The following is a 26,766-nucleotide window of genomic DNA, read 5'->3' as shown; positions in this document are numbered from 1 at the left end:
CCTCTCTAATCCTTGGATGCAGTAAGGAGAGATGGGACCCAGAAGGAAAGCAGCAGGGAGTGGGGAAGTTTGTTTCTCCCAAAATAAACCATGAACGATAACCACAAACAAACCTTTGCTTCATATAGGATCAAAGTGGGGGAGTTTGAGCTGTGTGTGCACACTTCATCCACAAGCTAATTTGCTTAGCCATTGTTTTTGGCTTGGAATTATGTTGAAATGCGGCCACCGTCCCCAAACCTGCTTCTGTTCTCTTCACACACATTTCTGACTTACATAATCCTAACTGTGGGAAGCAGCAAGTGTGTTACCCCAGGAGATCTTTATATCACTTCCATTGAGAAAATATCAACCAGCCATCCTGAGACATTCACCCGCAATTTCCCCAACAACTGAGCTTCGGCTGGGGAGCGTGGGATATAAATAAAATTTATTATTATTATTATTATTATTATTATTATTATTATTATTATTATTATTATGGCAAGCCTAGCCACTGACTATTAAGCAGACATTTTGTCCTTCTTCCAATACTTAACAAGTGTCCTTCACAACAGTCAACTAGTAATCCTATTCGTTGGCGGTTTGAATCACCATGACGAGTTGAGCTCCCATTGCTCTGTCCCAGCTCCTGCTAACCTAGCAGTTTGAAAGCACGCCAGTGCAAGTAGATAAATAGGTACTGCTGTGGCGGGAGGGTAAACAGTGTTTCCATGCGCTCTGGTTTCTATCACGGTGTTCCATTGCAGCAGAAGTGGTTAAGTCATGCTGGCTACATTACCTGAAAAGCTGTCTGTGAATAAATGCTGGCTCCCTCAGCCTGAAATCAAGATGAGCACCACAACCCCATAGTTGCCTTTGACTGGACTTAACTTTCCAGGGGTCCTTTACCTTTTTTTACCTAGTAATCCTATTGAACTAAGGATTTTTTTATATAAAAAATAAGTTCTTTATTAGAATTATTCTTTTTAGAGCTGATATTGATACTAAGGCATTCCTAAATGAGAAGTAAAAATTATATCACATGCTCCAACCACAGACAGAAAAAACATCCCACATTCCACTTTATATCAAAATGACTGCTATGCAAATAGGGATGTTTTTCACAAAGACAAACAATGAAACGTTAACACCAGATGGGGTTCTACACTGTTAAAGTAGGCAGACCATACAGCTTCATACCCAGTGCCAGATTAAACCCTGTGGAGGCCCCTAGGCAGCTGAAATCTCGAAGGGGAGGGTGGGGGCTCGTGCAGGCACTCTAGTGGAATAGCATTGAACTAAGAAAGCTTGGTTGTAATTCTAATTTCAAGATCAAATCGAAATTATTTTTAAGGAGATCGTGGAAAGTATAAGAGCTTTGGGATGACGCAGTAAAAAACAGCGTTGCCATTTTGGCAAGTTCTGTCGAAAGACTTATGTCTGGGAGGAGGAATGGATCTGTTTTCATATTGTGGGCGAGCCTCCTCAGAGGGACTAAAGAAGGCGACAGATTTGCGAAGATTAATGATGGAAAGAGTGCTTTTATTTATGGAAGTGATGATATATGGAAACCATCTCGATATGGTGATTGGACGAATGGAAAAATTTACACAGGATTATAACTGGTGTTTACCTGCTTAAGGAGATTATCAGAAGAGATCACAAAGAAAAAAGAAAAATATATGAATAAGATGAGATGTGGGAACAGCAAGATAGGACTGGATAGAATTATGAACATTATTTGGACAGATTTGTGGATATTAACGCAGCAGCAAGAAGATGATTGGAATCCCCTTCGGAACTTGAAATATGGGTACCCCCAACAAAAAATTTAAAATTCGGCTTTGTAATTCAGAATTTATGTGATGTGATTTGATTTGATTTGATTGGTCGGTTAATAAAAATTATTATAAAAAACAAATCGAAATTATTTTGATCTGCTGTCGCAAGGCCCCTAAAATGAGTGGGGCCCATAGGCTGGTGCCTATTCTGCTTATTTGTTAACCTGGCACTGTTCATACCATTTCACAAGGGACAATTAAAGTGTGTGCAATTAATGACTCTGAAATAAGGCAGACCAGCGTGCCATATGAGAGTCTGGATGGCCATTTGTGCTGTCATCCCTGTTATCATATTGCAAGAGAGGCCATCAAGAACAGGGTTGTTGTTATTTTTTAAATAGAGCTCTGAAGACCTGAGCACTTTAGTAGACTTGTTTTTATCTAAAACCCAAGTCAGGCACATGCTTATAAAACCATGTGGTTTCCTGCACTGAGTTGATAGGCTGTACAGAAGCATCTTTGAGCATGGAATTTCTCAGAGTGTAGAGGCTGCATCTGTACAAGACCAACTGTCCATTTATCTCCATCCAAAGGACAGCTGATCCAATAAGTTACAGCTGCTACTATCTGTCAGCCAAAGTCAGAGCCCTCCATGTTCATTAAACAAAAATCCAGTATAAACACTGCAGCCTGCAGACTGACAATCTTAAGTGTGTTTACTTGGAAGCAAGTCTCTATGAATTCAATGGGATTGAATCTCAGTTAAGTTTACATAGGAATGCAGCTAGACATTCCTAGGGTCTGCTCGAATCTAGCTTTTTCTAACAAGTTTTAAACCAAAACGCTAGTAGTGTTTTCCCTAGAGATAGATACAACACGACTGAGACATATGTGAAGTCTAGTGGGAGATGAAAGGTTCTAGTGTGCCACAGTTAACAACAGTGACAGAAGCAAATGTACTTTGGTTTATGTTCTTTGATCTTGTGGTAAACCCCCTGCAAGAAATAAGCCTTTACTCATTGCATATGACAAGCTTACATGCAAAACAAATTCATGGTTTAAGAGTGTGTCTGCCTTGTTGAAGTTTATTTTAATAATATTATAGATTCCTCCAGGGATTGAAATTCCAGGCTAAACTTAAGAGATATCATAGAACGTTTAAAAAAACACTTTCATGTTCAGATGGAGTTAGAACGCTATAATACCGTTGCTTTACTGACCAGAGAGAAAAGTTATTAACCCAGTTATCTGTCAGTGAAAATGGGGTTGGTGCTGTTGCTGTATAATAAGGAACTGATTCATTTCAGAAAACAACAAGAGTAATGCTTAGCACTTGCACAGCACCTTCTGGGTGTTCAAAGCAATTCGTAAATATTACATCAATAATCCCTACTACAGCCCAGTAAAGTTGGTCAGTGTTATTATTCCCATATTGCAAATGGGGAGCTGAAGCCAAGAAATAAGCCCTTTTTCCCAGGGCAAACTAATGGATGGAGATGGTGGTGGGATTCAGAATCATGTCCACTAATTTTCTATGTGACCATCTGAACCTGTCCAAAGATCAGACCAGTCGCATGGCCTTCTGATCTGGTTATCTTGCCATCAGGCTCCACCCTGAGAAGGAGCCATAATTTACACCAGGGTAGTTCTCAGTGGGGAGAAGTGCTTGGCCCATCGTCAAGCACAGGGAATCATTCGCCCATAGCAATGTACATAGCAAGGCACAAGCCATACGCACAAGGGCTCTGACTGGACGATCTGTGCCCTGGGTTTTTCTTGCTAACAGAGCATGTGGCCAGAACTAAGTACACACACAGTTTGTTTGGGTGCAGACTGCACGTGTTCAGAAAAACACACACTTTTTGCCTCCACTTTTTGCCATTCACTATTGATTGTTGGATGGAAAAAGTTGTGGTGGCTTACTGAGGCAACATAGTAAGTGTTGATAGAATGGAGATCTGAGCCAGGAGGGGCTTCCCTAGTTCAGTCTATGAGTCACGATGTTACATGTGCTCTTGTCCTTCCTTTTGGCATTATCAGTGTATGGCAAACATATTGCGACCAGCCACTAGTTAGTAAAACATGTGATGACAAGTAGGTTTGGTGTGTATGAGCAAGTTGTTTAATGAACACGCTGTGACCACATTCTCATGATCGGAACTGCCTGCCTCTTGTGAAAATGAAACGCTTAGTGTTGTTCACATGGTTTGCATCCCAGAGGAACAACACAGAAGCAGCAGTTATGAGTTACCGGTCTCTGCATCCACAGTAGGCAGTTTCCAACCACCTTAATCCAGCCTTGGGTTAGGACTGCAAGCTAAAATAATTACAGAGAGTGCATAAACTTGCTGGTCAGGCATGATCATAATATCAGTTGCATACAAAATAACAAACTGTGAGAAGCTTTTAAGTGTTTGCTCCAGCGTTGGTTTGTAGGTGTTATTTCCAAAAGGAGAGCCACCAAGGGGTTGGGGAGGCCATCTTCCTATACAAGTAAATCCAATAGAACTAGATAGGCATTCCTTTGGATGTCAGCTGCCCCAAGAGGAAACGTGCCAAGTTGGTGGAATGAGAGATATTTCCGGGTGAGGCAACTATGGCCCTTGAAATAATGAGGTTTCAAGTAACAAACAGAAAATAAAAAACTACTCAAATAAAAATAAATAGCCACACTGGTAAACAGCAAACTATACATATATGCTGGAAGCAACAACAAGGTTGGCAATTTTCTCATCGATATAAATTTAATTCCAATGGGTAGAGAACACTCTTCAACATATTAAGTTATATATGACCCTATAGTCTTTAGAATGCATTAAAACCATAAACTATATTTCTAAGGTCAACTCTGGTTTGTGAAAAGGCAAAGAGGTTTTGAACGTAAACCTGATTGTTCCTGCATTCCATTAATATTGCATTTTAAAATATCTAATGCACAGCAATGTCTCTTTACTGGATTTGTTCTAGACCTGCCCTAGTCCCCCCCCCCCAGGTTATCAATTCAAGAAGAATCCATTTTATTCAATTTCTGCACTTGCATTGATTCTCCCAATGCAAATCTTGTATTCCAAAGTAAAGTTTCCACTAGTGCAAATGTAAGCTTCCCTTGAAATGTAAATAAATTCAGGAAGACAATTGTTGGTGGGAATATGGAAGAGAAAGAGTTAAATTTCCCCTTTCCACCTTCATGGTTCTGTGGCTGCTCAAGGCTTCTCAGTGGCTGCTGTTTTCAGTAACAAAAACATGCACATTAACTGCATGAATGCAATTAACACCACTTCTTGCAGCCTTAGTTGTGTTAAACGTATTTAAATGAAATCATGAAGAAAACATGGTCAGCTAGCAAAGCCACTGACTTATCCAGGTTGAGTGAAATGGTACCCAATGGCTACATATGTGGAACAAACTGCTGCTGGATAAGGCAGTGCCTGCAATATCCACTACTAAGGGTGATTAAATATAAAACTCAAGCCTACTGATATCAAAGGAATAACCATACAATTTCCCCAAAATAAAATAAGGGTGCAAGTCAATGGAACACAGCCTCTTCTGTTAAAATAATTGGCCATTATGAAAATATATATTTCTCTTTTTTACATCCCATTGCCTCCAGACTGTTACTATTTTGCAGGAGGGATTCAAGTACATACTGGAAACGTAAGCTTGTGCAATGAAAGTGGATTAAAGAGTTCTGTCACTATAGCACAACAAATCCGCTGCTTTTTTAAAGGACTTTTTGCAGTTAGGAAAGTGACAGGGAAATGCACTGAAAAGTCTGGGATGGATGAATGGTGAATGGGAATATCATCAGAATGAATGCACAGTCATATAACAGCCATCCCGCAAATGAATCAGAATGAGCGCTCAGTAAAGAACAGACATAGACTATTGCCTGCACACATCAGAGTAAAGATTCACAAGACATGTACTTATTTAGTGTAAAGATCACTACTGTATACCGACTTGGACCTTTCCAAATAATACTGTTAGAATTAAAAAGGCATAGCACTCTTATCAAAAACACGAAAGCAGCACTTGAATCTGACAGCAAGCATTTAAGCAAATTATAGTGCTGCTTCCGTCCTTTCACACATACCTAATCACACAAATGATCAAAGAGCATGTTGAAGAGTTATCACAGAAGCTTGATGTAAAAGTTATTAAATCAGAAACAACAAATGGGGTGGTGGACCTAGCCTTCAACAAGGTAGTCTAAATATAGAGTAATTAAGCACCTAGACTTGGCAGAAATCACAGCATGCAAAGGAATGAGGTACACTCTTCCAGACCAAAGTAAAAGTTCATAGACATGAAACATGATCCCCACTTAAAAGGTACAGTACAAGAAAGCATTTGCAGAGGCTAAACTCTGAAATCTGGCATTCTTAGATTGTGCCAAAGCCCACGTTTTGTTAATTATTTCCCACTACATCACGTCCTACCTTAATTGTTTCCAAAGGAGGGTTTTCATTCACCCATTTAGCAGAAAATTCACAGTCCCCCCATTTTTTTTCTCTTCCTCTCGGTCAAAGCAGAGCTAGTAATTCAGGAAACATGCCAATATAAAATCCAGACAAGTCACAGCCAGATCCATTTTCAGTTCTCCGGCAACTGCTTTTGCTTTGCAATGAACAAATTTAAAACAAAGCAAATGATTAAAAAAAAAAAGTTTCTGCACAAGGTTATTTCCCAGATTAAATTAAAGCCTCTTTCCTTCTCCTGAAGTTTCTGAGCTACAATAATGTTTTCTCAGACATACGGATCTCAGACTGGTAACTCACTAGACACTTGCCGCTTGAAATTAGTTGGGTTATTTTAGTCACTGACATAAGTTCCAGCAGAATGTTAGCTGAGCACCAAGATGGCAAAAGGGAATCTAATATAAGTCGGTCACTTGGTTACAGTACAAAGCTGATAATAAAGTTTCAGATTTGGATATATTTATGGACCTACAAGTACTACATTTCTTTTCTCCCCACCCCCAATAACATGTTTTAGGCTGCAGTGCTGTGCACACTTACTTGGAAGTAAACCCCTTTGAACTCAGTGGGTCTTGCTTCTGAATAAATGTACAGAAGAAGCTTGTGCTATTATGCTGCAATCCTAAACACCCTGGGATATTTATTTTATTTATTTTTATTTTTATTTTTATTATTAATTATTATTATTACATTTATATTCCACCTTTCCTCCAAGGTGGCATGCATGATTCTCCCTCTTCCCATTTTAAACTCACAACAACCCTGTGAAGTAGATTAGGCTGAGAGACAGTGACTGGCTCAAGTTCACTCAGGGAGCTTCATGGCTGAGTGGGGATTTGAACCCCAGTCTCCCAGGTCTTAGTCTTACACTCTAACCACTGCACCACACTGGCTCTCTGGGTAAAGTGCTCTTGAAAACCTGGGGATTTACATGAAAAGCCAAATTGCATAGGATTGGGCTACAAGTCTTTAAAAGTTCCAGTGATGTAAAACTAAGGTCAGAAGACTTAAAGTCAGATCGTTTAGATTCTTTCAGGACACGGTCGATCATAAGATTGGAAGAGTTTGTTCACAGCAGACTTGACTTCCCCAGTGCCGTGACTCACGAGAGGGCACTCAAATAATAAATGGACACTTGTGACTGCTGGCTTTTGCAGCAATATGAAATACTGTGCTTGAGTTTTGAATGGGGCAGGAGTGGGAGTTACATATTGCTGGAGAAATCCTCAGCTTAGAAGCTCCTAAGACTTTATTACAAGAGAACCTTGTGGGTGCCCCCAGAGTTAACTCCAGTGTGGTACAATTCTATTTGTACATACATAAATAGCATAGGGTTGTAACCAACGGTCTTTTGATCCAGATGGGGCTGCAAGGAACAGAAAGGGCTGAGTGGGCACCCTTCCAGCTGCAGCCCCACATACCCTCCCACAAGTCTGCTCCAGATGGCCGGATGAGAATGGGAACAGCATGGGAGGCTGTGGATGCCCAGGGCTGTGGGTGCCATGCAGCGTGCATAGCCCTGGCACTGGAATTTGTGGGTGCCCATCTCCTCCATGGGGGATTTTGTGGGTGCAGGGCCCTAGGGAGTTGGCACCTATGATGGGAGGAAGTGCATGGTTGGATTGCAGGTTAACTGTAAATAATGTTGGGATACTGCCAGGGAGACAGAGGCATCAGGCAGGTCCCCAGTCGTCTCCGGACAATCACTGGTCTTCCGTGGAACAGCATCAGTCAATTAGTGGCACGAGCCTCAGAGACGTTCCAAGACCTGTGCACACCCTTTCAGCAGAGTCTCCACAACGAAAGGATGCAGACAGGAGAGCATGTTTACAGCTTTATTCAACATAGTTCAGAACAAAGGAAAAACATGACTGCTTGCCTCCGTGTCCAGGAAAACAGCCAGAGCAAAAGCTATATACAAAACGGAAGTTCCCAGCAGAGCTGGAAGTAAACAGGCATGTGATAGACAACAATCATGCCTGATCCTTTAAGGTGGAACGGAACTATATCCTAACGTAATGTAGATAAAAGTACATTGCAGGATAAATGGGGAATAGGCAATAATCACCTCTCCCTCTTTCTACTCCTGGAAGCCCAGGCTCAGAAAGCTCTCAGAAAGGATAGTTTTTGTGCCTGGATCTAACAGTTATAAAGACAGGGCGACTGTAGATATCACAAGCTCGAATTAGATGTAGTTTGTCATATTATATGTACAAGCTTCAGCAAGCTTTGGGTCTGTGCATTGCCCCTCCTCTTCTTCCTCCTTCACACTTTCCTGGAGGAAATCAAAAGCTTAAGACTATAAGAGCCCTGCTTGGTCAGGCCCATTGTTGCCCGGCATGAGATTCTCACTGTGGCCAACCAGATGCCTGTAAGAATCTTGCAGGCAGGACCTGAGTACAACAACATTCTCCCCACTTGCAATTCCTAGCATTCTGCCTTGAACAATGAAGGCAGACCATATGGTCAGTAACCATGCACAGCCTTAGCTTCTGATTATGGTTTGTCTGAAGATGGGAATTGTACAAACTGTGGTGAGTTAACCAACCAGGATACCAAATTAGGTCCCATGGCTTGAGATCCTGGTTTCTTAATTAACGATGGTTTGTACAATCTTCAGAATGTGTTCAGAAGTAATGGGTCACAATCAGAGACTGATGCCCCAGAAGCCACCCAAGGATGCTGGATTCTGACACTGGCCCTGGCCACTTCCACATGGTGGTAAAGCATATTGTAACAATTACAAGTGGTCCTTTACCAAACTCTCATTTGTGAAATTGCAGGAGACATATAAATGACCCCTATGGGCGCCACTATCAAATCACCTCCAGACATTCTTGGACTCCAGCTTCCATTAGCCCTAGCAAGCACGGTCAATGCTCATGGATGGCCAACATTCAGGAATGATGGGAGTTGTACTCTCAGTAACTTCTCAAGGGACACAGGTTGCCCATCCCTTCCCAGGGCTGAGCTGGTGCTAGAGATAAAGAAAACTTGAACTGATCTTGTCGTTAAAACCGCTAGAAATGCAACGTTATTCATTGATTGGGAAATTAACTGGTTTTTAGGCAAAACCGAAAGGAGAAAAAAAAACACCCTAGCGTTAATACTTTTAAAAAAGCAGCACTAAATCAGCTATTGAAGCATCCAGATGAAGTAACTGGAGAGAGTGAACAGCGTGGCTGGCATTGCACACAGTAGACCACCTCAGCATGAATGCACACACGTGTTTTGAAATCTGAGATGTACAGCAGAACTGTTACTGTAACCGGGGCCACGTTTCATAATACACCATCTTGATTGTGAGCATTTTTCCACCCTGAACTTTCTAAGTGTTATATAGCAATAAAAATGTAAAATATATTGTTACATGCCAGCCTAGTCTCCAGGCGGTGAGAGGTTCCAGTACTTTCTCAGTGCTCTTTTTCCCCCCTTGGACTGAAGGTCGGCAGAGATTGCGGTGTCTCTAGGATACATGGTTTTATTTACACACATATATAAGCTGAACATAAGATAGAGCAGCTCACAGCATTAACAGATCTCCCAGCTTGGGATTCAGAACAGAACTAGCATGCCTCTATGTCGCGGCCTTTCAGTCTGCTTCCAGCTCAGCTCTCACACACAACTCTGGATTTTGTTCCCTTGTGTAGCAGCTAGGTAAGTGGGGAGAGGAAAGGCCCACCCATTAGCCTAGAGCAGGCATAGGCAAACGCGGCCCTCCAGATGTTTTTGGCCTACAACTCCCATGATCCCTAGCTAACAGGACCAGTGGTCAGAGATGATGGGAATTGTAGTCTCAAAACATCTGGAGAGCCGAGTTTGTCTATGCCTGGCCTAGAGGGGCCCCTGCTGTTCTGGTGGAGGTTCCCTGCAGTGGCGGACTTTGGGCTTTCAAATTTCAGCAGTGCCCTCTGCTACACCAAAATTTGACGCCCCCTGCCTCTCGACTTTCATTGCTGCCACGGCCCCTGCAGCGCCCTCTCGGCTTGGTGTCCAGTGCAGACAAACTGTTCGCGCTCCCCTAAGTCCACCTCTATTACCTGCAAAGTTTAGAACTTTGCATGGTTATGAGGACATCAACCTCTCCGTTGCTGACATTTGTCCTTGCCTCGAGGGCGCTAGGACTAACAAAGGCAGTGCAGCAGAGGAGGAAAAACTTGGTTAGCATGTCTCCGTATGAGAAGAAGGCCTGCGCACAGCACCAGTTTTAAAGCCAGATTGCATATGGTGCTAAACACATCACTGCAAGCATCACTATAATATCAGTTAATACCAATTAATATCTATGAGGTGATAGATGACTTTTGCCAAAACATTGTTGAACAAGTGAAGAGTGAATTTTCCCAGGTGCAAGTGTCCTCTCATGGTATGAAACCACTAGCCCAAACTACCTTTTAATCATTTTTTGAAAAAGGAAAATCTGTGGTGATACACTTTGCCTCATGTGTAGTTTGGGCTCTTGGCGATCCATCAGGCTGATTCACAGGCTGTCATTTAAACATATGTATGTTTCAGGAATGTAAAACGTTTGATTAATTAATAGGCTTAAAATACATTTAATAGCTTCATTTATTATTCGCTTGATAAAAATGAGATGAGAGATGCCTTCACTTTGCTGGGCACAGCAGACTTAGCGGAAGTCATCTATTTCAGGGCTGGCTGAAGACAGTTTGCTGCAAACGATGTTCCCCTCAAGACAAGGCGCAGTATCATAATGATGTTATAATGTAGCCGCACTTATATGTACTATATATGGCTCTGGTCTCCTCACCTCAAAAAAGATGTTATAGAGCTGGAGAAAGTTCAGGAAGGAGCAACCAAAATGACCAAGGGAATGGAGCAACTCCCGTGGGAGAGAAAAGGTACAATATCTGGGGCTTTTCAGTTTAGAGAAAAGGCAAGTGAGAGGGAACATGGTAGAAGTGTATAAAATTATGCATTTTGTGGAGAAAGTAGAAGGAGAGTAAAGTTTTTCCTCTCCTTCTCACTATACTAAAATTGCAATAAATGTGAATGAAGGGAGATTCAGGTCAGACAAGAGGAAGTACTTCTAAACACGGCATATGGTTTAACCATGGAACTCACTTCCACAAGACGTGATGATTTACATGGAGCTTAGTCAAATCCACAGTGGATAAAGCTGTTAATTGCCACTAATCATGTCCAAAGGTGGTATGCGTCCATTTCTAAATTTCAGCTGCTGGGGAACAACAGTGGAAGAAGCTATTGCCTTCACGTTCTGCTTCTGGGATTCTCATAAGTATTGAGTTGAACACTGAGGGAAAGAAGATGCTTCATTAGATAAGCCTTTGATGTGACCCTCTTATAAAATGTTGTAACAAATGTGCTAAGAGGGAGGCACATTTGGCAAACCCTCACCATGACCAGAAACCTATGTCCCCATTGTGGAAGGATGTATGGATCCAGAATTGGCTTCCACAGTCACTTACGGACTCATTTTTAAAACCGTGTTTATGGAAGACCATCTTACTTGGCTACGAGTGATAGCCAAAGAGAGGAAGATCATTTGCACAAGGCCTCAACTAGAAACCTTGGGGGGAAAGGACAAATGAAAGCCTGCAAATATAATATTCTAAACAAAGACTATTCATAATTTCTGCAGCTATGCTTACTTTTTATTTTTTGAAAGAGAGAGAAACCCAGAGCACAGAATAGATTCCATCTGCAGCTTTCAAGTTTGGAATTATGCGTTTTGAGCTCCTCAGTTCTATTATCATAAGATCTGAGCTGACATTTCACATGTATGTTGTAATTGATTAAGTAAAGCCAGATCCCAGCGCTATACCATTTTCATCATTCCTTTTAACAAAGCACAAAGTAAGCTCAGCAAGGCCTGCTGCAAAGAAATTTCATTTTGAAGTCTCGTTTCTAACATTTCTGAGAGATTAAACAGCCAGACAGATATGGCAGTTTAGCTTTTACCCTTAAGGATTTAATCAAGCAATGCTTTAAAGTATGGAGTCTCCTATATAAAAAAAAAAGGTGAGGAGACAGGCTCAAACTGGTTCCTCCCCACCAATCCTTCTTAAAGCAATGGTCACATTCCAGACATTTCTAGGCACTGTGGTTACATCACTCCAAATGTCCTATATGAAAACAGCTGCTATGTCCCATATTCGTGACCTTTAGGCTTTCTAGATCAAATTATTCAGCTGTCCTTTTCAGACTCTTTGGGTTGCTATGAAATGGAGCCCTAAAGACCAAACTATCTGAGTTTGTGTACGATTCAAAATACCCAGGGTTTGCAGCTAATGTTAAATACTCAGGAGAAATATGACAACTGCTTGGCCACTCAGGACTTTTGAAAAACAGTTGAGCATTTTTAAAGGATTCTGTTATTTACTTACTATACTTATATCCTGCATTTCTTCCAAGACAGTCAAGGCAGTATACGTAGTTTTCTCCTCTCCTCCCCTTAAAGGTAAAGGGACCTCTGACTATTAGGTCCAGTCGTGACCAACTCTGGGGTTGTGGTGCTCATCTCGCTTTATTGGCCGAAGGAGCCAGTGTACGGCTTCCGGGTCATGTGGCCAGCATGACAAAGCCACTTCTGGAGAACCAGAGCAGCGCATGGAAACGCCATTTACCTTCCCACTGGAGTGGTACAGTACCTATTTATCTACTTGCACTTCAACGCGCTTTCGAACTGCTAGGTTGGCAGGAGCAGGGACTGAGCAACGGGAGCTCACCCCGTTGCGGGGATTCGAACCGCCAACCTTCTGATTGGCAAGTCCTAGGCTCTGTGGTTTAACCCACAGTGCCACCCGTGTCCCTTAGCTTCACAATAACTCTGAGGTACACTAGGCTAAGAGAATGTGACTGGCCCAATGTCACCCAATGAGCTTCATTGGTTGAATGAGGATTTAAACCAGGATCTCCCTAGTCCATACACTCTAAACATTACATCACCACACAAATTTATACTTGTTCACATAGAATCGTAGAGTTGGACCTGAGGGTCTTCTAGTCCAACCCTCTGCAATATAGGAATCTCAACTAAAGCATCCATGACAGATGGCCATCCAACCTCTGCTTGAAAACCTCGAGGGAAGAAGAGCCCAACACCTCCTGAGGGAGTCTGTTCCACTGTCAAAACAGCTCTTACTTTCAAAGTGCTTCCTGATGTTTAGTTTGGAATCTCCTTTTTTGTAACTTGAAGCCATTGGTTAGGACCCTACCCTCCGGAGCAGGAGAAAACAAGCTTGCTCCATCTTCAATGTGACAGCCCTTTAGATATTTGAAGATGGCTATTTTATCTCCTCTCAGTCTCCTCTTTACCAGGCTAAACATACCCAATTCCTTCAACCGTGCTCAGTCTATTGTTAACTGCACAGGAAAAAAAGAACACACAAAATGCATGTCTCCAAATAAAATGTTTATGCTGTTTGGTGGGACTTTATTTCTCATGTTTCAGACACAGAAGTACAAAATTCCCTGTCTGTAGTACAAAAGGAAATTTAATTGTCATAATATTTTTTGTTGTTATTCGTATGATGCACTTTTTACCCAACTAACCAGATATGTCCTGCTCTGCCTAAAGATAGTTTATTTAGGAAGTGATTAAGATGTTTTAGGTGGTGGAGAGAGATAAAAAAAAATTAAAAAAATGAATTCACATTTACAGTAGAATAAGTCAGAGTGATGTAGTAGCTAACATCTAGACTAAGGTCAGGAATACCTGGGTTGAAATCTCCACTCAGCCACGAATCGTGCTGGCTACACAAGGCCTGCCATCCCTATCAGCCTAACTTACCTCAGGGGTTGTTCCTGTGAGGATAAAATGAGAGGGGAAAACCATGTATGGCATCATGAGCTCCATGGACGAATGGGGAGATAAAAAAGTACTTAATAAAATAAGAAGACTGCACAGGTATTGCAGTGGGCGAGGCATTGTGGCGTGACTTTTGCAAGATGTTCTCTAGAAACAGAAAATCCTCTGTACTCTCCTAAAGGCACTAGATGGTGCTGTGATACAGCTGCAATGGAAAACCTGACTTCATGCATAGCTGTAGAAAACTGCTTTTTCTCCATTACCAATAAAAGAGGCTTAATTCTGTGCATCTAAGAAAGAAAACTGGAGATGCATGTTTTCGATGCAAGCTAAGAAGCAGTGGAATTAGTAGCACAAGCCTCCAGGCATTGACTTCGAAGTAGCTCCTTTGATTGAAATCCATGGAGCAAAGGGTTATATAGGAACACTGAAACACACGCTTAAGGTTTAGAGAATCTTCTACAAAGATAGTCTGCTTTACTGATCAGAGGACTGAAAGTCTATTATGTATCTGTAACAACTTGTTTTTCTGTTTCTTGCTATTTATTATTAATATTGGGAGGAATCGTTGCACTATGTTAATTGCTGCATCAGTGCAAAAACTTCAGCTTGCCAGGCAGAACAACCTTCCCTCACCCCCTTGTGCATTGTTCTGGGGGGTTTCCTCTGATTCTCTCCCCCTCCGAGCTGATTTCAGGAAGTAAAAGGGGAAGGATTAGGGAGAAAGCCCTTGAGGTAAAAGCCCTGTAGCACCAGCAGAAGTCCTTGCACTTCCACTGACAGGACTTGTTTGTTCACTAAAGGACAACCAAAATGATCAAGGGGATGGATGGAGCAGCTTTCCCTGTGAGGGAAACTTGCAGCATTTGGGGTACTTCTTAGTTGAGAGGGGAAAAATGAAAGAAGTGACATGACAGAATGGGCAATGGAATGGGGAAAAATGGGTATCAAAGCTGCTGGGTGACCTTGGGCTAGTCACACTTCTCTGAAGTCTCTCAGCCTCACTCACCTCACAGAGTGTTTGTTGTGGGGGAGGAAGGGAAAGGAGAATGTTAGCCGCTTTGAGACTCCTTCGGGTAGTGATAAAGCGGGATATCAAGTCCAAACTCCTCCTCCTCCTCCTCCCATATCAAAACCACACCTCTTAAAAAGAGATGGATGAGAAGCACTAAGGGCATCCATGGTTGCAGAAACTTCATCCCTTCTACAGCCTTGTAGAAATAAAGTAGTCTTTCAATGGTAAGAAGATGACAGAAAACATAGGGGGGTTAAAAATGGTTTATGGTATCATTTTCCCACCCCCCGTGGACATAGCCAGGGGGCAGGAGGTCAGCTGCCTCCCTAAATTAAGTAAGTAAATAAAAATACTTAACTAAAAGTAGCATCTGGTCTCTGCCCCAAATTCTTACACTGCTTCATTTTCAACACTCTTTGCCTGTTGCTAAAACCTCACTAAGCCAGTTTCAGGGCCCATAGTGAACAAAGGATTGCTTACTGTGATCACTTGTCCATAAACGTCTGCTATATACTCATTACCAAAAAAATACCAAAGTCTAAAGGAAGAGCTATTTTGCATGATATAACAGTGGTGCTCAGAGCAACTGCTGAAAGTACGGTACTGAGAAAATTGGGGGGGGGATAATTGGAGGGGTAATGTAATGCATTATCTAATAAGCTGAGCTATATTTTATTTCAAAATATTTCTATAACATCAAGTATTTTAAAATATCAAGGAGGTGAACAACACAGCACCATCAATATACTTACATCAATAAAACAAGATAGAAATAACAAACCAATCAATTATTAGATTAATAACTTGACTGGACTCTTAGGCCATCTTGTGGTGCTATGGAGTGCTGCAATCGCCTTGAGGGAAAAATGAAGTCCTCTCAGTGGTGACTGTCAGGCTATATCTATAAAATAGCTGGGCTAATGCAAGTTTTCCGAGAAAAAGAGGTGACAGAACTCACCATGAACATCTCCCTTGTTCTCTTATAATGACAATGGTTCCCACCTGAGAGGTTTCAGAACTGAGTTCCAGTGAGTTCCAGGCAGAAAAAAAAAGACCTGACCCTGCCTATAAGCTTTCTGATATTTCCAGATATTTCCAGCATAGTACTGCAAAAGCAATTGTGTTCCAATTTAAGGTTTCTCAAGAAATCAATAGTTTTAAGGTAGAAAGAGACATGAAGGCAAAAGCAGCTAGTTCATTCTAAATGAAAAATCTCATTAAGCTGTTTGCCTTAAAGTGTTCAAAGTGTTGGTGTTGAACTTTAAAGCCCTAAACGGCCTCAGCCCAGTATACCTGAAGGAGTGTCTCCACCCCTGTCGTTCAGCCTGGACACTGAGGTCCAGCGCCGAGGGCCTTCTGGTGGTTCCCTCATTGCGAGAAATGAGGTTACAGGGAACCAGGCAGAGGGCCTTCTCGGTAGTGCTGCTCTCCCTGTGGAACGCCCTCCCATCAGATGTCAAGGAAATAAACACCTGACTTTTAGAAGACACCTGAAGGCTGTCTTCAGGGAAGTTTTTAATGGTTGATGTTTCATTGTGTTTTAAAAATTTTGTTGGGAGCCAGCCAGAGTGGCTGGGGAAACTCAGTCAGATGGATGGCATATAAATAACATCATCATTTGCACCATTGTGCAAACACAAAAGGGCTTGTTCACGTGTGACACTGTGAGTGGGGGACACACACACCAGCCCCACAGGTTCATCTGATGGGAGCACGTGTGGGCCTGGCCCCACACACCCTTCTCTTTCAGGTTTTGTCTTTGCCTCTGTTATGTACTGAGTTGAATAGGATCCAAAATGCAGCAGTCTGATTGGTCCTAGAACAATGCAGCAGTATGATTGGTCTGCAGGAGTCACGCAATCCGGCTCCAGATGGAAGTGAATCCACAACCTGATTGGCCTACAGGAGAATTCCGGAATTAGCCAATCATGTGCAGCCCATCGTGTAAATAATGTATATAAAGCAGATACGTTGAGGGGACTTTCATTCCTCCTCACCACTATGAGCTGAATAAAGAGCATGAAATCCACTCTCGACTGAGTATATTTCAGCCTCCATCATCAGTGAAGAGGAATTTAAGTCCTGATCCCTGGCAGACAAGATTTATAGGGTTAAACCCACTGCTTTGGGTTTTGAACAACAGGAACACTGAAAGGTGTTCTGCAGTTTGGAGAGGCATGTCATTATTTTGCTGCATTCTGGCATGCACCCGACCAGCAAGCTAGAAGAGGTATAACATGATACGTCCTCTCTGCCTGCACTTTCTGTTGTGCTTGGCTGTTTTTTTCTGCTCCCATCCACTCCCACTGCAGCAAATTTTCTTCCCAGCATTCATCCTCCCCACTGTTCTTCCCTCAATAGGTGGCACAGGCCCAACAGGAGGAGGGAGGACCTGCTCTGTGAAGCGGCCCAGTCAGCAGAGATGGAGAGAAAGTCATCGGCATCAAAGACACCGTACGCTGGTAAAGGTCAAACTCAGATGAGAAGAGGAGGCAGGCGAGAATTGGCTTGAGGAAGTATCAAGAGTCGAGAAATGTGCACATCAAAGGCAAGCTTTAAATAGCTGCTTGTGGCAAAGAGTTCTACACTAGCTCACTAGGGCACCGTGGCATTTTCAGCATGGCATCACAAAATGAAGGTGGTACCTTTTGGCTGCCGAAAAATGGAAAGAGAAAATAGGGAAGTGCAATTAAAAATTCTGCACACTCAAGTGTTATTTAAACACTAGGAAAGTGAGAAATAAGGAAAAAGCAGGAGAACGTGCAATATCAAAAGCCAAAGACCTTTTATTTCAAGGGTATAAATTATTGGTTCACTGTGACAACTGCATGCAGGAGACAGCGGTACAGCTAGAATTGGGCCTTGAGGATGAAGACAAATACTTCAGATCTTAGAGGGGTCCCATATGACGAGGCAGAGAGCAGCAGTAGATGATGGGGCAGCAGTAAAGACCACAGCATCTTTCTCCTCATGGGGTCAGCTGTGCAACATTACACTTGGCTACAAATGATCATTTTATTATTTATTATTACTTTAAAAAATATTTATCATTACTTTTAACATTCATAGTCAAAGATTATGGGAGTTACAGCCCAACAACATCTTGAGGTAACCAGGTTGGAGGTGCCTGCTATAAAAGAATGATGACACTTTGGTTAATCACCCAGGAACATTTTGCTCTTGAGAGTCCATCAGTGAACATGGTGCTTCACAGAGGGAAGGATGGACTGCAGTCCTCTAGTCGTTGTTCCAACTCCCACTAGCCTCACTCAGCAAGGCCAACGGTTGGTGAGTTGTGGTCCAACAACTTATTTTCAAAGGTTCTCCATGCCTGCTTTAGAGTTTCATAGGCAAAAGATATTTTTTTAAAAGACCTTTCCATGACCCAAGGAATTTCCCTGTCTGCATAAATTAGAAATACCGTAGGTGAGAGGACAAGTGTAAACTGAATGCATTTACATTTATTAAAAAGCAAACCAGAACTTTTGGAGAACAGTCCAAAAATAGGACATAGCAGAAGTGGTTTTTAAAAGAGACATTATTCCTCATACATCTAAGGTTGCGGAAAGAAAGGTGGAAAAAAAGATTATTCCCAATACAGGTAACATTAAAAACTTTGTTTCCTGTATTGTACATGTCAGTACATTGTACGTAATCACTCAGCCGCAAGTGTTTGCATCCTCAAAAAGAATTATCTGCCCACGAATACTTTCCTTATTTATCCCTGCCTTAATCTTAAAAGCTCAACTCCTGGCTAAGATTTCGAAGCCATTGAGGAAACTAGATTAGCCTATGGGAGGAGAAAGATAAATTATACCATGTGCATTTGGGTATATATGAGTATACTGTGACTTTGAACACCCACAAAGATTAACTAGGGCAACATTAACTAGTACTAGGGTAACTGTCGTGTAAAAAGACAAAAATGTTAGTTACGCTACCAGGCTGCACAAAGGAATGGAAAACCGGAGAAAGATGGCAAAAATAGCAACTATTAATTTAAGCAAAGTGGGAGGGAGAGTTGGCATGGCTTCGTGATTTTCTTTAAAATCTAGCTCCCAATGACATAATAAATGACATATTTATTGATTTGAGCTTACAGACATATGCTACTAATGAAACATTTCCAAAGTGGAAGTATAATGAAATCAGCAATCATAGTTCTGGATAGTGGGCAAAAACTAAAAGTGCTTACTAGGCTGGGAAACACAGGGCAGTATCCAACCAAGTAGTTTTGAGAAGGTAAAGATTTCCATTTGCACAACAAAACTTCTACTCCCTCCTCTTCTCACGCACCCCTGATACCTCTTCATATTTGCTCTGGGGGGTAAGGGGTACACCCAGAGCAGATTTAGGGGACAGGCAGTGAGAGGAAGGGTATGGGAAATTCCACTGAGCAGCTGGAAGTCATTGTGTCAATGGAACTACTTGGCTGGATACCTCCCACAGCAATCTATTTATTTCTTAGCACATTTGACAAGCTTATCAGCGAACCACACATTGTTTAAAATTATATTTAGGAACACACAAAGTTGCTTAGACAAAGTGCACTCCAAATTCATCCTTTGCATCTCCAGACCAACTTAGTTTCAACAAGATTAGTATATCAGGTGCCTTCACACTCTCTGATCTGAAACACAATTACTCTACAGCCAAATTTAGCTGCAGCTTAAAGTTTCAAGCCACAGCTTTGAGTTTCTCATACCTGATGTCATATATAGCGTCAAACAGGGAAATATGGGTGTGGTTAGCTCAAAATGGTCTGGTGAACTTATTTGGCCCACAGGCTGAAGGCGCTCTACTCTTGCTATTTATCTAAAGCATGTGCTCTGCCAGCAATCACTTGACTTCACCATGGGAATACATCATTTCTGCTACTACTTGCATGCATCGTCTTTGGAGAATGGAGGTCCCACATTTCACACCATTACAACATTTTCACAGATGCCGATGTTGTTCCACATGCAAATTATATACTTGTTCTCTGGCCCTTCAGACCCTGAGACTATGTCACTGAGAACAATGGTACTGAATCAGTCACAAAATAGGTGGAAATGCTGATGGGAAACAAAAGCATTTTAGATCACACAAGGCTAACTGGCTGTCTAAACACAAATTCCAAAAAGAAACTAGTGAGTCAGCCTGATGCAATGAGACTGGCTGCTTACAGACCATACCTCTGAAGCATACTCAAAGCACATTTCTCCACCTCAAAGAGTGCCCTGAAAACCTCAGTTTTTGAACATAATCCGTTCTGGAAGACAGTTCAAGTTCTGAAACGTTCAAAAACCGAAAAAATGCCATGTGGCATGTTCGACTTCCGAGGCGTGTTTGAAAACTGAAGCATTTACTTCTGGGTTTACGGCATTTGAAAACCGAAATGTTCGTCAACAGAGACGTTTGAAAACCAAGGTACCACTGTAATGTGCTCCTAATATGTTTTAAAGGTTATAATGTAAACACGGCCATTGCTTTCCCTCCTCCACTGCATTTGCTGGCCACTAGACATCTCACAAGGGACGCGGGTGGCGCTGTGGGTTAAACCACAGAGCCTAGGACTTGCCGATCAGAAGGTCAGTGGTTCGAATCCCCGCGACAGGGTGAGCTCCCATTGCTCGGTCCCTGCTCCTGCCAACCTAGCAGTTCGAAAGCACGTCAAAGTGCAAGTAGATAAATAGGTACCGCTCTGGCGGGAAGGTAAATGGCGTTTCCATGTGCTGCTCTGGTTCGCTAGAAGCGGCTTAGTCATGCTGGCCACATGACCCAGAAACTGTACGCCGGCTCCCTTGGCCAATAAAGCGAGACGAGTGCTGCAACCCCAGAGTTGGCCACGACTGGACCTAATGGTCAGGGGTCCCTTTACCCTTTACCTAGACATCTCACAACAGCAGTGTCTGAGAGCATTCTCTGTAAGAAAACTGCATCTGCAGCAACCCAACTTCCCATGTTCTCATCCAGCAGCAACAGTATGGCATAGCTACACGTATTTTGAGTGATAACTGCAGAGGTGGCTGTGGGCCAATTGCATTTAAGGTCAGAAGGTGTGAAGGCACGTGCCATACCAACACTGCTGAAACTAGGTGGGTCTGGCTAGTGCCTAGATGGCAGCTCTTGAAGATCCTACTGTGGCTGGAACTAGACAATACATTTCTCATGTGATCATCTTTCCAGTTAAAGACTGGAAAGGAGAGCCATGATCTGAATCAGGACTGCAGCACACGAGGACAAGGTATTGCCTCTTTCCCCTATGCAGGTTTTCTGCCAAAACTGCCCCTCCCCCTGAAGCAGCTATTTGCTCTGCCCTTCTATTTAAAAAAAAAAAGCCATTTCCTGCATTTTCCACTTAGTTAATTTGTGGCTGAGATGAGATTCAGACCAGAGAGTGCCAGGATCATGCTCTTAATCACTAGTTTGCAAACTTCTAGATTAATTCACAAGATGCTGTTGGCCTGAGGAGGAGGAGTTGCTGCAATGGCAATGTCTGAACAAGAGCCTGAAGCTGGCTCCACATTCCAGGGCGATCCCCTCCCCATGCATTCAAATCCAGTTGCTGCATGTAACAATTAAAAGTGCAGTGTCACCCTCACTTGGCAGGACTCAGCTTCACTTTGCTCACTTGATAGCTTTGGACTTGGACTCCCCTGCAGTCTAGGACAGAGCTGCCAGCCAAGCAGATCAGATTTCAGACTTGCCTTCCAGAGGTGATACTGATGCTTATGCTCTGTGTGCCCGAAACTCTTCAAATTTAACAACTCTGCATCTGGCTTCCTCCCCTGTCAGATACCTGTTTGGCAACTCTGGACAAGTCTCTCTCAATTTGTCTTACTATAAAATTATGCATCTGGCTTGCTGGATCAAAGCCTCCCGCGAAAATTCGCAACCTTGCACAACAGGAACTGTAGAACAGGAGAGTGCTGCATGCAGGTCTGCAAACAGGGTGAAACAGAGTGCTAAAACAATTTTGCACATTCAGCACAGGCACTGTGGGCTTAGCTGCACAGTCTCAAAAACTGCCTTGAAGGTTGCCTGACACTGTATTTGGGGGGTATGACCCATGTGACTTAGCTTTCCTGAAACTAAAACCAGATTTTTGCCTAGCCAATAACAGTGAAAAAAAGGTTTCCTAAAATGATTACATTGCACTGTGACATGCAATGTACATTTCATATGCTTATTCCATTTTTTCCTTGTCTCTTTAATCCTCCTGTGCGCCACTGCCCATGCTCACCTCATTTCTTTTTCATTGTTTCTCCTGTTCATTTCTGGGTGCAACTTTCTCTCTTTTCCAGGTGGATTTACCTGCAAGTCCCTTTGCACTCAATGCAGCTTACTTTCGAACAGGAGTGCCTGAGACTTAGGTGCTGGCACACCAAGCCCAAAGCCCCATCTTCTGTCCCTACTTCTCCAGCTTGCAAAAGCTTTGCTGCTCACTCTTGTTTCAATGTGTGTCACTAGCCTCCATGTTCTCCAGCAGCCCAGACCCCTGCTTGCAAGAGACAAAGTTGTGAAGTGTGCAAGGAGGAACAAACACATTTGCGTGGGAAAAGTCCCTTTGCACTCAGTACAGCTTACTTCTGAATAGAAGCGGATCATGTTGTGTTAGTAAGGAATGCAGGCTGGATTTTCCTTTATTCACTGAGGGATTCAGACTGTTGTGAGGGAATGCCCCCTGAAACACCCCCTGAAACACATAATGTGACATTACCCCTTCTATGACTGGGTGTCCCAATCTGGCAAAAACTTTACCACCAGAAAGCAACCTATGGCAGATCCACTGGTGCCCATTTCTCTATCTGTGGAGCAACATGAAGTTTCACTGGGGCATAGTAACCATCTAATGATGCCTCAAAAATACCTGGGGTGGGGAGAGAGAATTAACAGAGTGCATGTGGGTTTTTTTTATTTCTGGCAGAAACAGGGAGTGTCATTGGGTTTATGGTCTGATGGTGAAGAGTCCCTGGGCAAGTATTTAAATTAGCAACAGGACTCTAGATCTGAGAAACAAATAAGTAGGATGTGTAGTCCTGCTACAATGGAATGCGAGGACAGTGAACAACCAGCAGTGGTATGGGACCGGGGAACGCTGCAATGAACAAAATGGATTTGGAAAAGATGATTTTTTTCAAAGGTTATGCAGGGGCTTCCTATCTGTTAGGTGAGTACAGAAAGAGCTTGGACTCTGTTCAACTGCTCCTTTCCCCACTGTCTAATGTGCAAGAAGCACTGTGAAGATACACTGATCATATCCCTCACCTCTTAAATGTTAGCTTTCCAACAGTGCAATCCTATAAATGCTGACCCATATGTTCAGTGCTTTCCCCCCCCTAAAAAAATGTTTAGGGGCACTCTTATTTTGAATCAAGAAAATCACCATTTTATAGTTCAAATTGGGAAAAATAAGTACAGTAAATGGGCAAAAGTACAAGGATTCACAAAATGTTTAGGGGTATGTGTCCCCCTGCGTTGTCCCCTCCCCCCTGAAAAAAGCACTGCATATGTTTAATGGGACTTACTTGCAGGTAAGTAAGCATAGGATTGAAAGTTTCATCTCATAACTAGCTAGCTATCCAGCATATACATTAATATATTTATATGCACACATGTGCTTACATGGCTGTGTATGCAAGTAGCTTCTTCCATTCTCTGCCCTCACACCCCTAAATTCTAGTCAGTACAAAAAGAAAACCCTGTTTGTCATGCAGTACAGAACGGATTTTCCTTCAGCTAGGACTATGCTCCCTTTTCCCCTTTCCTTGTGAGTGCCAAAATCATCCCTGGTATGTATGGTTACATTCACAGCATTGCAGTGGTCTGACTTCACTTTACACCCAAAAAGTATAGCAAGGCAGGAACTATACAGTTACATTCATTTCTGTGTTCTGCACAACATCTATAGCACTTTCTATGGTATGTAACAGTTTAACAGAAGCTATTGCAATCCTTTGCAAATGTTGAATAGCAGTGCATCATTACCCAGGTGTCACTATTTCCGCAACCCATATCTTTGAGGAGAGCAAACAATTTCTCATGCTCTAATTGTGTAACACAACTGTTTTCTGGATGCAACAACCTCCAAGTATGGTGAACATTTTGTTGCTATATTAAAACACTGTGCAAGTTAATTAACCCGTCTAATATGGGCTGTTAATGGCTGTTTGGAATGTTGAAGTAATAGCTCTTTGTATTTTGTCGGAATTTGCTGACACAAAACTATCAGCACCAACATCCCGCCCCCCAATTAAAGCTCATCAAAATTATATTGTTGATTTTAATCTGAGGGAGACTGTATTAACAAGAGAGCTGGGGTAGAGACTTCAGTCTGACTCTTTTAAGTTTGAGGATCTCTTCAAATCCCAACAAAGCTTGAATACCAAATGTTTTCTAGTTCTAGTCATCTATGAGGACTTCTATATTTAATTTCTCTATTGCTTTGCCTGATCCAAGTTGCCTACAGTAAAAATGGGTCATTAGTACTTACACATCACTGGTAAGAAGGCAACATGGCACGCAAGGGAGCTCTCAAAAACAAGTACTAAAAATTAAATTCCCCATTTCATTTTCTTTGTAAAGTAATATATAATTGGACAAATTATTGTCAAAGCTCCCTGCAGGGATGCTTATCTTCTTTTATTTCTCTAAAGTTCACAGAGGAATTCTCAGGGTATATAAAATAGTCCAGCTATTAGGCAGAAATATAATGACTCTTTTACTGTTTTGCTTCTATGAAAACTATATCTTGTGGGAGAAAATGCCACAGTTTAATGCTGTGTTGTGTGAAGAAGTACTTTCTTTTGTCTGTCCTTAATATTTCAACATCCTGCTTCATCGAATGGCCCCTGGTCCTTGTGTTAAGAAGGAGGGAGAGGGCATCTCAGAAGCTTTTCTCACATGGTCCTTCAACTGTACACAATGAACATGTGGAGATGAAGCAGGATCATGCCCACTGTACACGCCCCGGACCTTCATACATTGACTGTGCCTATGTCCACAGAGCTTACACACATACAGAGTAACAACCATGCCACTAGGAATTAAGGTAGTAACAACTGGCCAATTGTATCCACCAGTTAAGAAATAACAAAATTACCATCCTAAACGAAGTTGGGAAATGCCATTAAAATCAATGAGCCCGCTCAAGCACTTAGCTGCAGTTATTCACTTCAACTGGAATGAAAATAAACCATAGATATCCAGTAGACTCCAAAAATTGTTACATAATTGAAGAACAGCTGTTGTAACGGGATGCTGGACAACCTCTCACTACTTCTTAAAAAAAAAAAAGAGGGTGAGAGCTGGGAAATGGGTCTTCTACTTGCACTTGCAACTGGTGATTATTGGTACCTTATGCTGGCCTTTTATCTTCCTGTTTCTCACAGTTCACATTTTAAAACCTTTTGTGTGAAGATGTCTTCTTTCACAGGAAAAGTATGATTCATTTTTTAAACAAAATAAGTGGGATGCTTGAAAAACTGGGAGGTGAACCATATTCTATTTAATTATGTAAACAAACAGAAAACCAAGCATAGCTGCTTCGCTTTGGGTCGGAAAGCAGAGCCACATGTAAATTGAGATTTACATATATGTCTGTCTATTGAATTCTCCAAAGAAGCTCATGCACAATCACGGAAAGCTTGTAAAGCAGAGGTGGCAGACTGTCTTCACAACATTAGGAAGGTGTGTGAGATGAATACCAATCATTTGTCTGCAGGTTGCTTTCTGTGCAAAGCATTTACTCACACAGAAGTGGTTGTTCTGAGGAAAACCATTTCTATAATTATGACCAGTTACCGAATCCATTATCTGTTCCTGTAACGAAGTGTATTATGTACTCATGTCGGAGTTCTAAGCCTTTTTTTAAAAAAATGGTAGTGCTTATTTATTTATTGTGTCATTTTGCTGTATAGAACCGGACTGACCATTAGGCAGGGTAAGAAACCACGTCAGGAAACAGATGCTAGGGGCAGCGCATTTCCTCAACTGTTCCTCCTGAGCCTCTACCGCATGGGCAGGCAGCCTAAGGCCCAGGGGCTAGATCTGGCCCAATTGCCTTCTAAATCTGGCCTGCAGACGGTCCAGGAATCAGCGTGTTTTTACATGAGTAGAATGTGCCCTTTTATTTAAAATGCATCTCTGGGTTATTTGTGGGGTATAGGAATTTGTTCATTCCCCCCCCCAACATATAGTCCGCCCCCCCACAAGGTCTGAGGGACAGTGGACTGGCCCCCTGCTGAAAAAGTTTGCTGACCCCTGCTCTACCACCTCCACCATTCCCATCTGTTGACACCTCAGAACCAGTTTGAAGAGGTTCAGCAAAGGGCACCCACAAGGATGAAGGGGCTGGAGCAACTTCACTATGAAGGAGGGTTGCAGCATTTGGAACTTTTTAGGTCACGTGGCAGAAGTTTGTAAGATTATGCATAGCATGGAGAAAGTAGACAAGAAAAAAGTATTTCTCCCTCTCTCATAATACCAGGACTCATGGACATCCAATGAAGCTAAGTGTTGGAAGATTCAGGACAAATAAAAGAAAATACTTCTTCGCACTGTCCATAGGTAAACTATGGAAATCACTCCCACAGATGGCAAGGGATGGCCAGCAACTTGGACGGCCATCAGACTGGACAGGCAGTTGAGCCTTTCTTCAACACTTATGATAAGATCATGTTCCTCCACCACACCTGAGGCAGGAAGCCCGATTAGGGGCCCCAGGAGCAG

General features: G+C 42.3%; 1 protein-coding gene across 6 annotated transcripts in view; it reads right to left on the bottom strand.

Moving 5' to 3' along the window:
• The window catches only part of AKAP6 (A-kinase anchoring protein 6), a 239,895-nt gene that overhangs the window by 172,054 nt on the left and 41,075 nt on the right, over window positions 1–26,766 (bottom strand). For 2 of the 6 annotated variants that reach the window (XM_083608612.1, XM_083608611.1), the window contains exon 1: window positions 6,206–6,580. The exons of the other annotated variants lie outside the window; for them this stretch is intronic. The gene's annotated coding sequence lies outside the window, so the exon portion shown is untranslated. Of the gene's footprint in view, window positions 1–6,205; window positions 6,581–26,766 lie in introns of those variants that run through there. 6 annotated transcript variants of the gene reach the window in all.

This window comes from Podarcis filfolensis, assembly GCF_964270895.1.
Source record: "Podarcis filfolensis genome assembly, chromosome: 1".
NCBI classification, from domain to species: Eukaryota; Metazoa; Chordata; class Lepidosauria; order Squamata; family Lacertidae; genus Podarcis; species Podarcis filfolensis.
The sequence above is the reverse complement of the archived record's forward strand: the minus strand, read 5'-3'. Positions and strand labels throughout refer to the sequence as shown.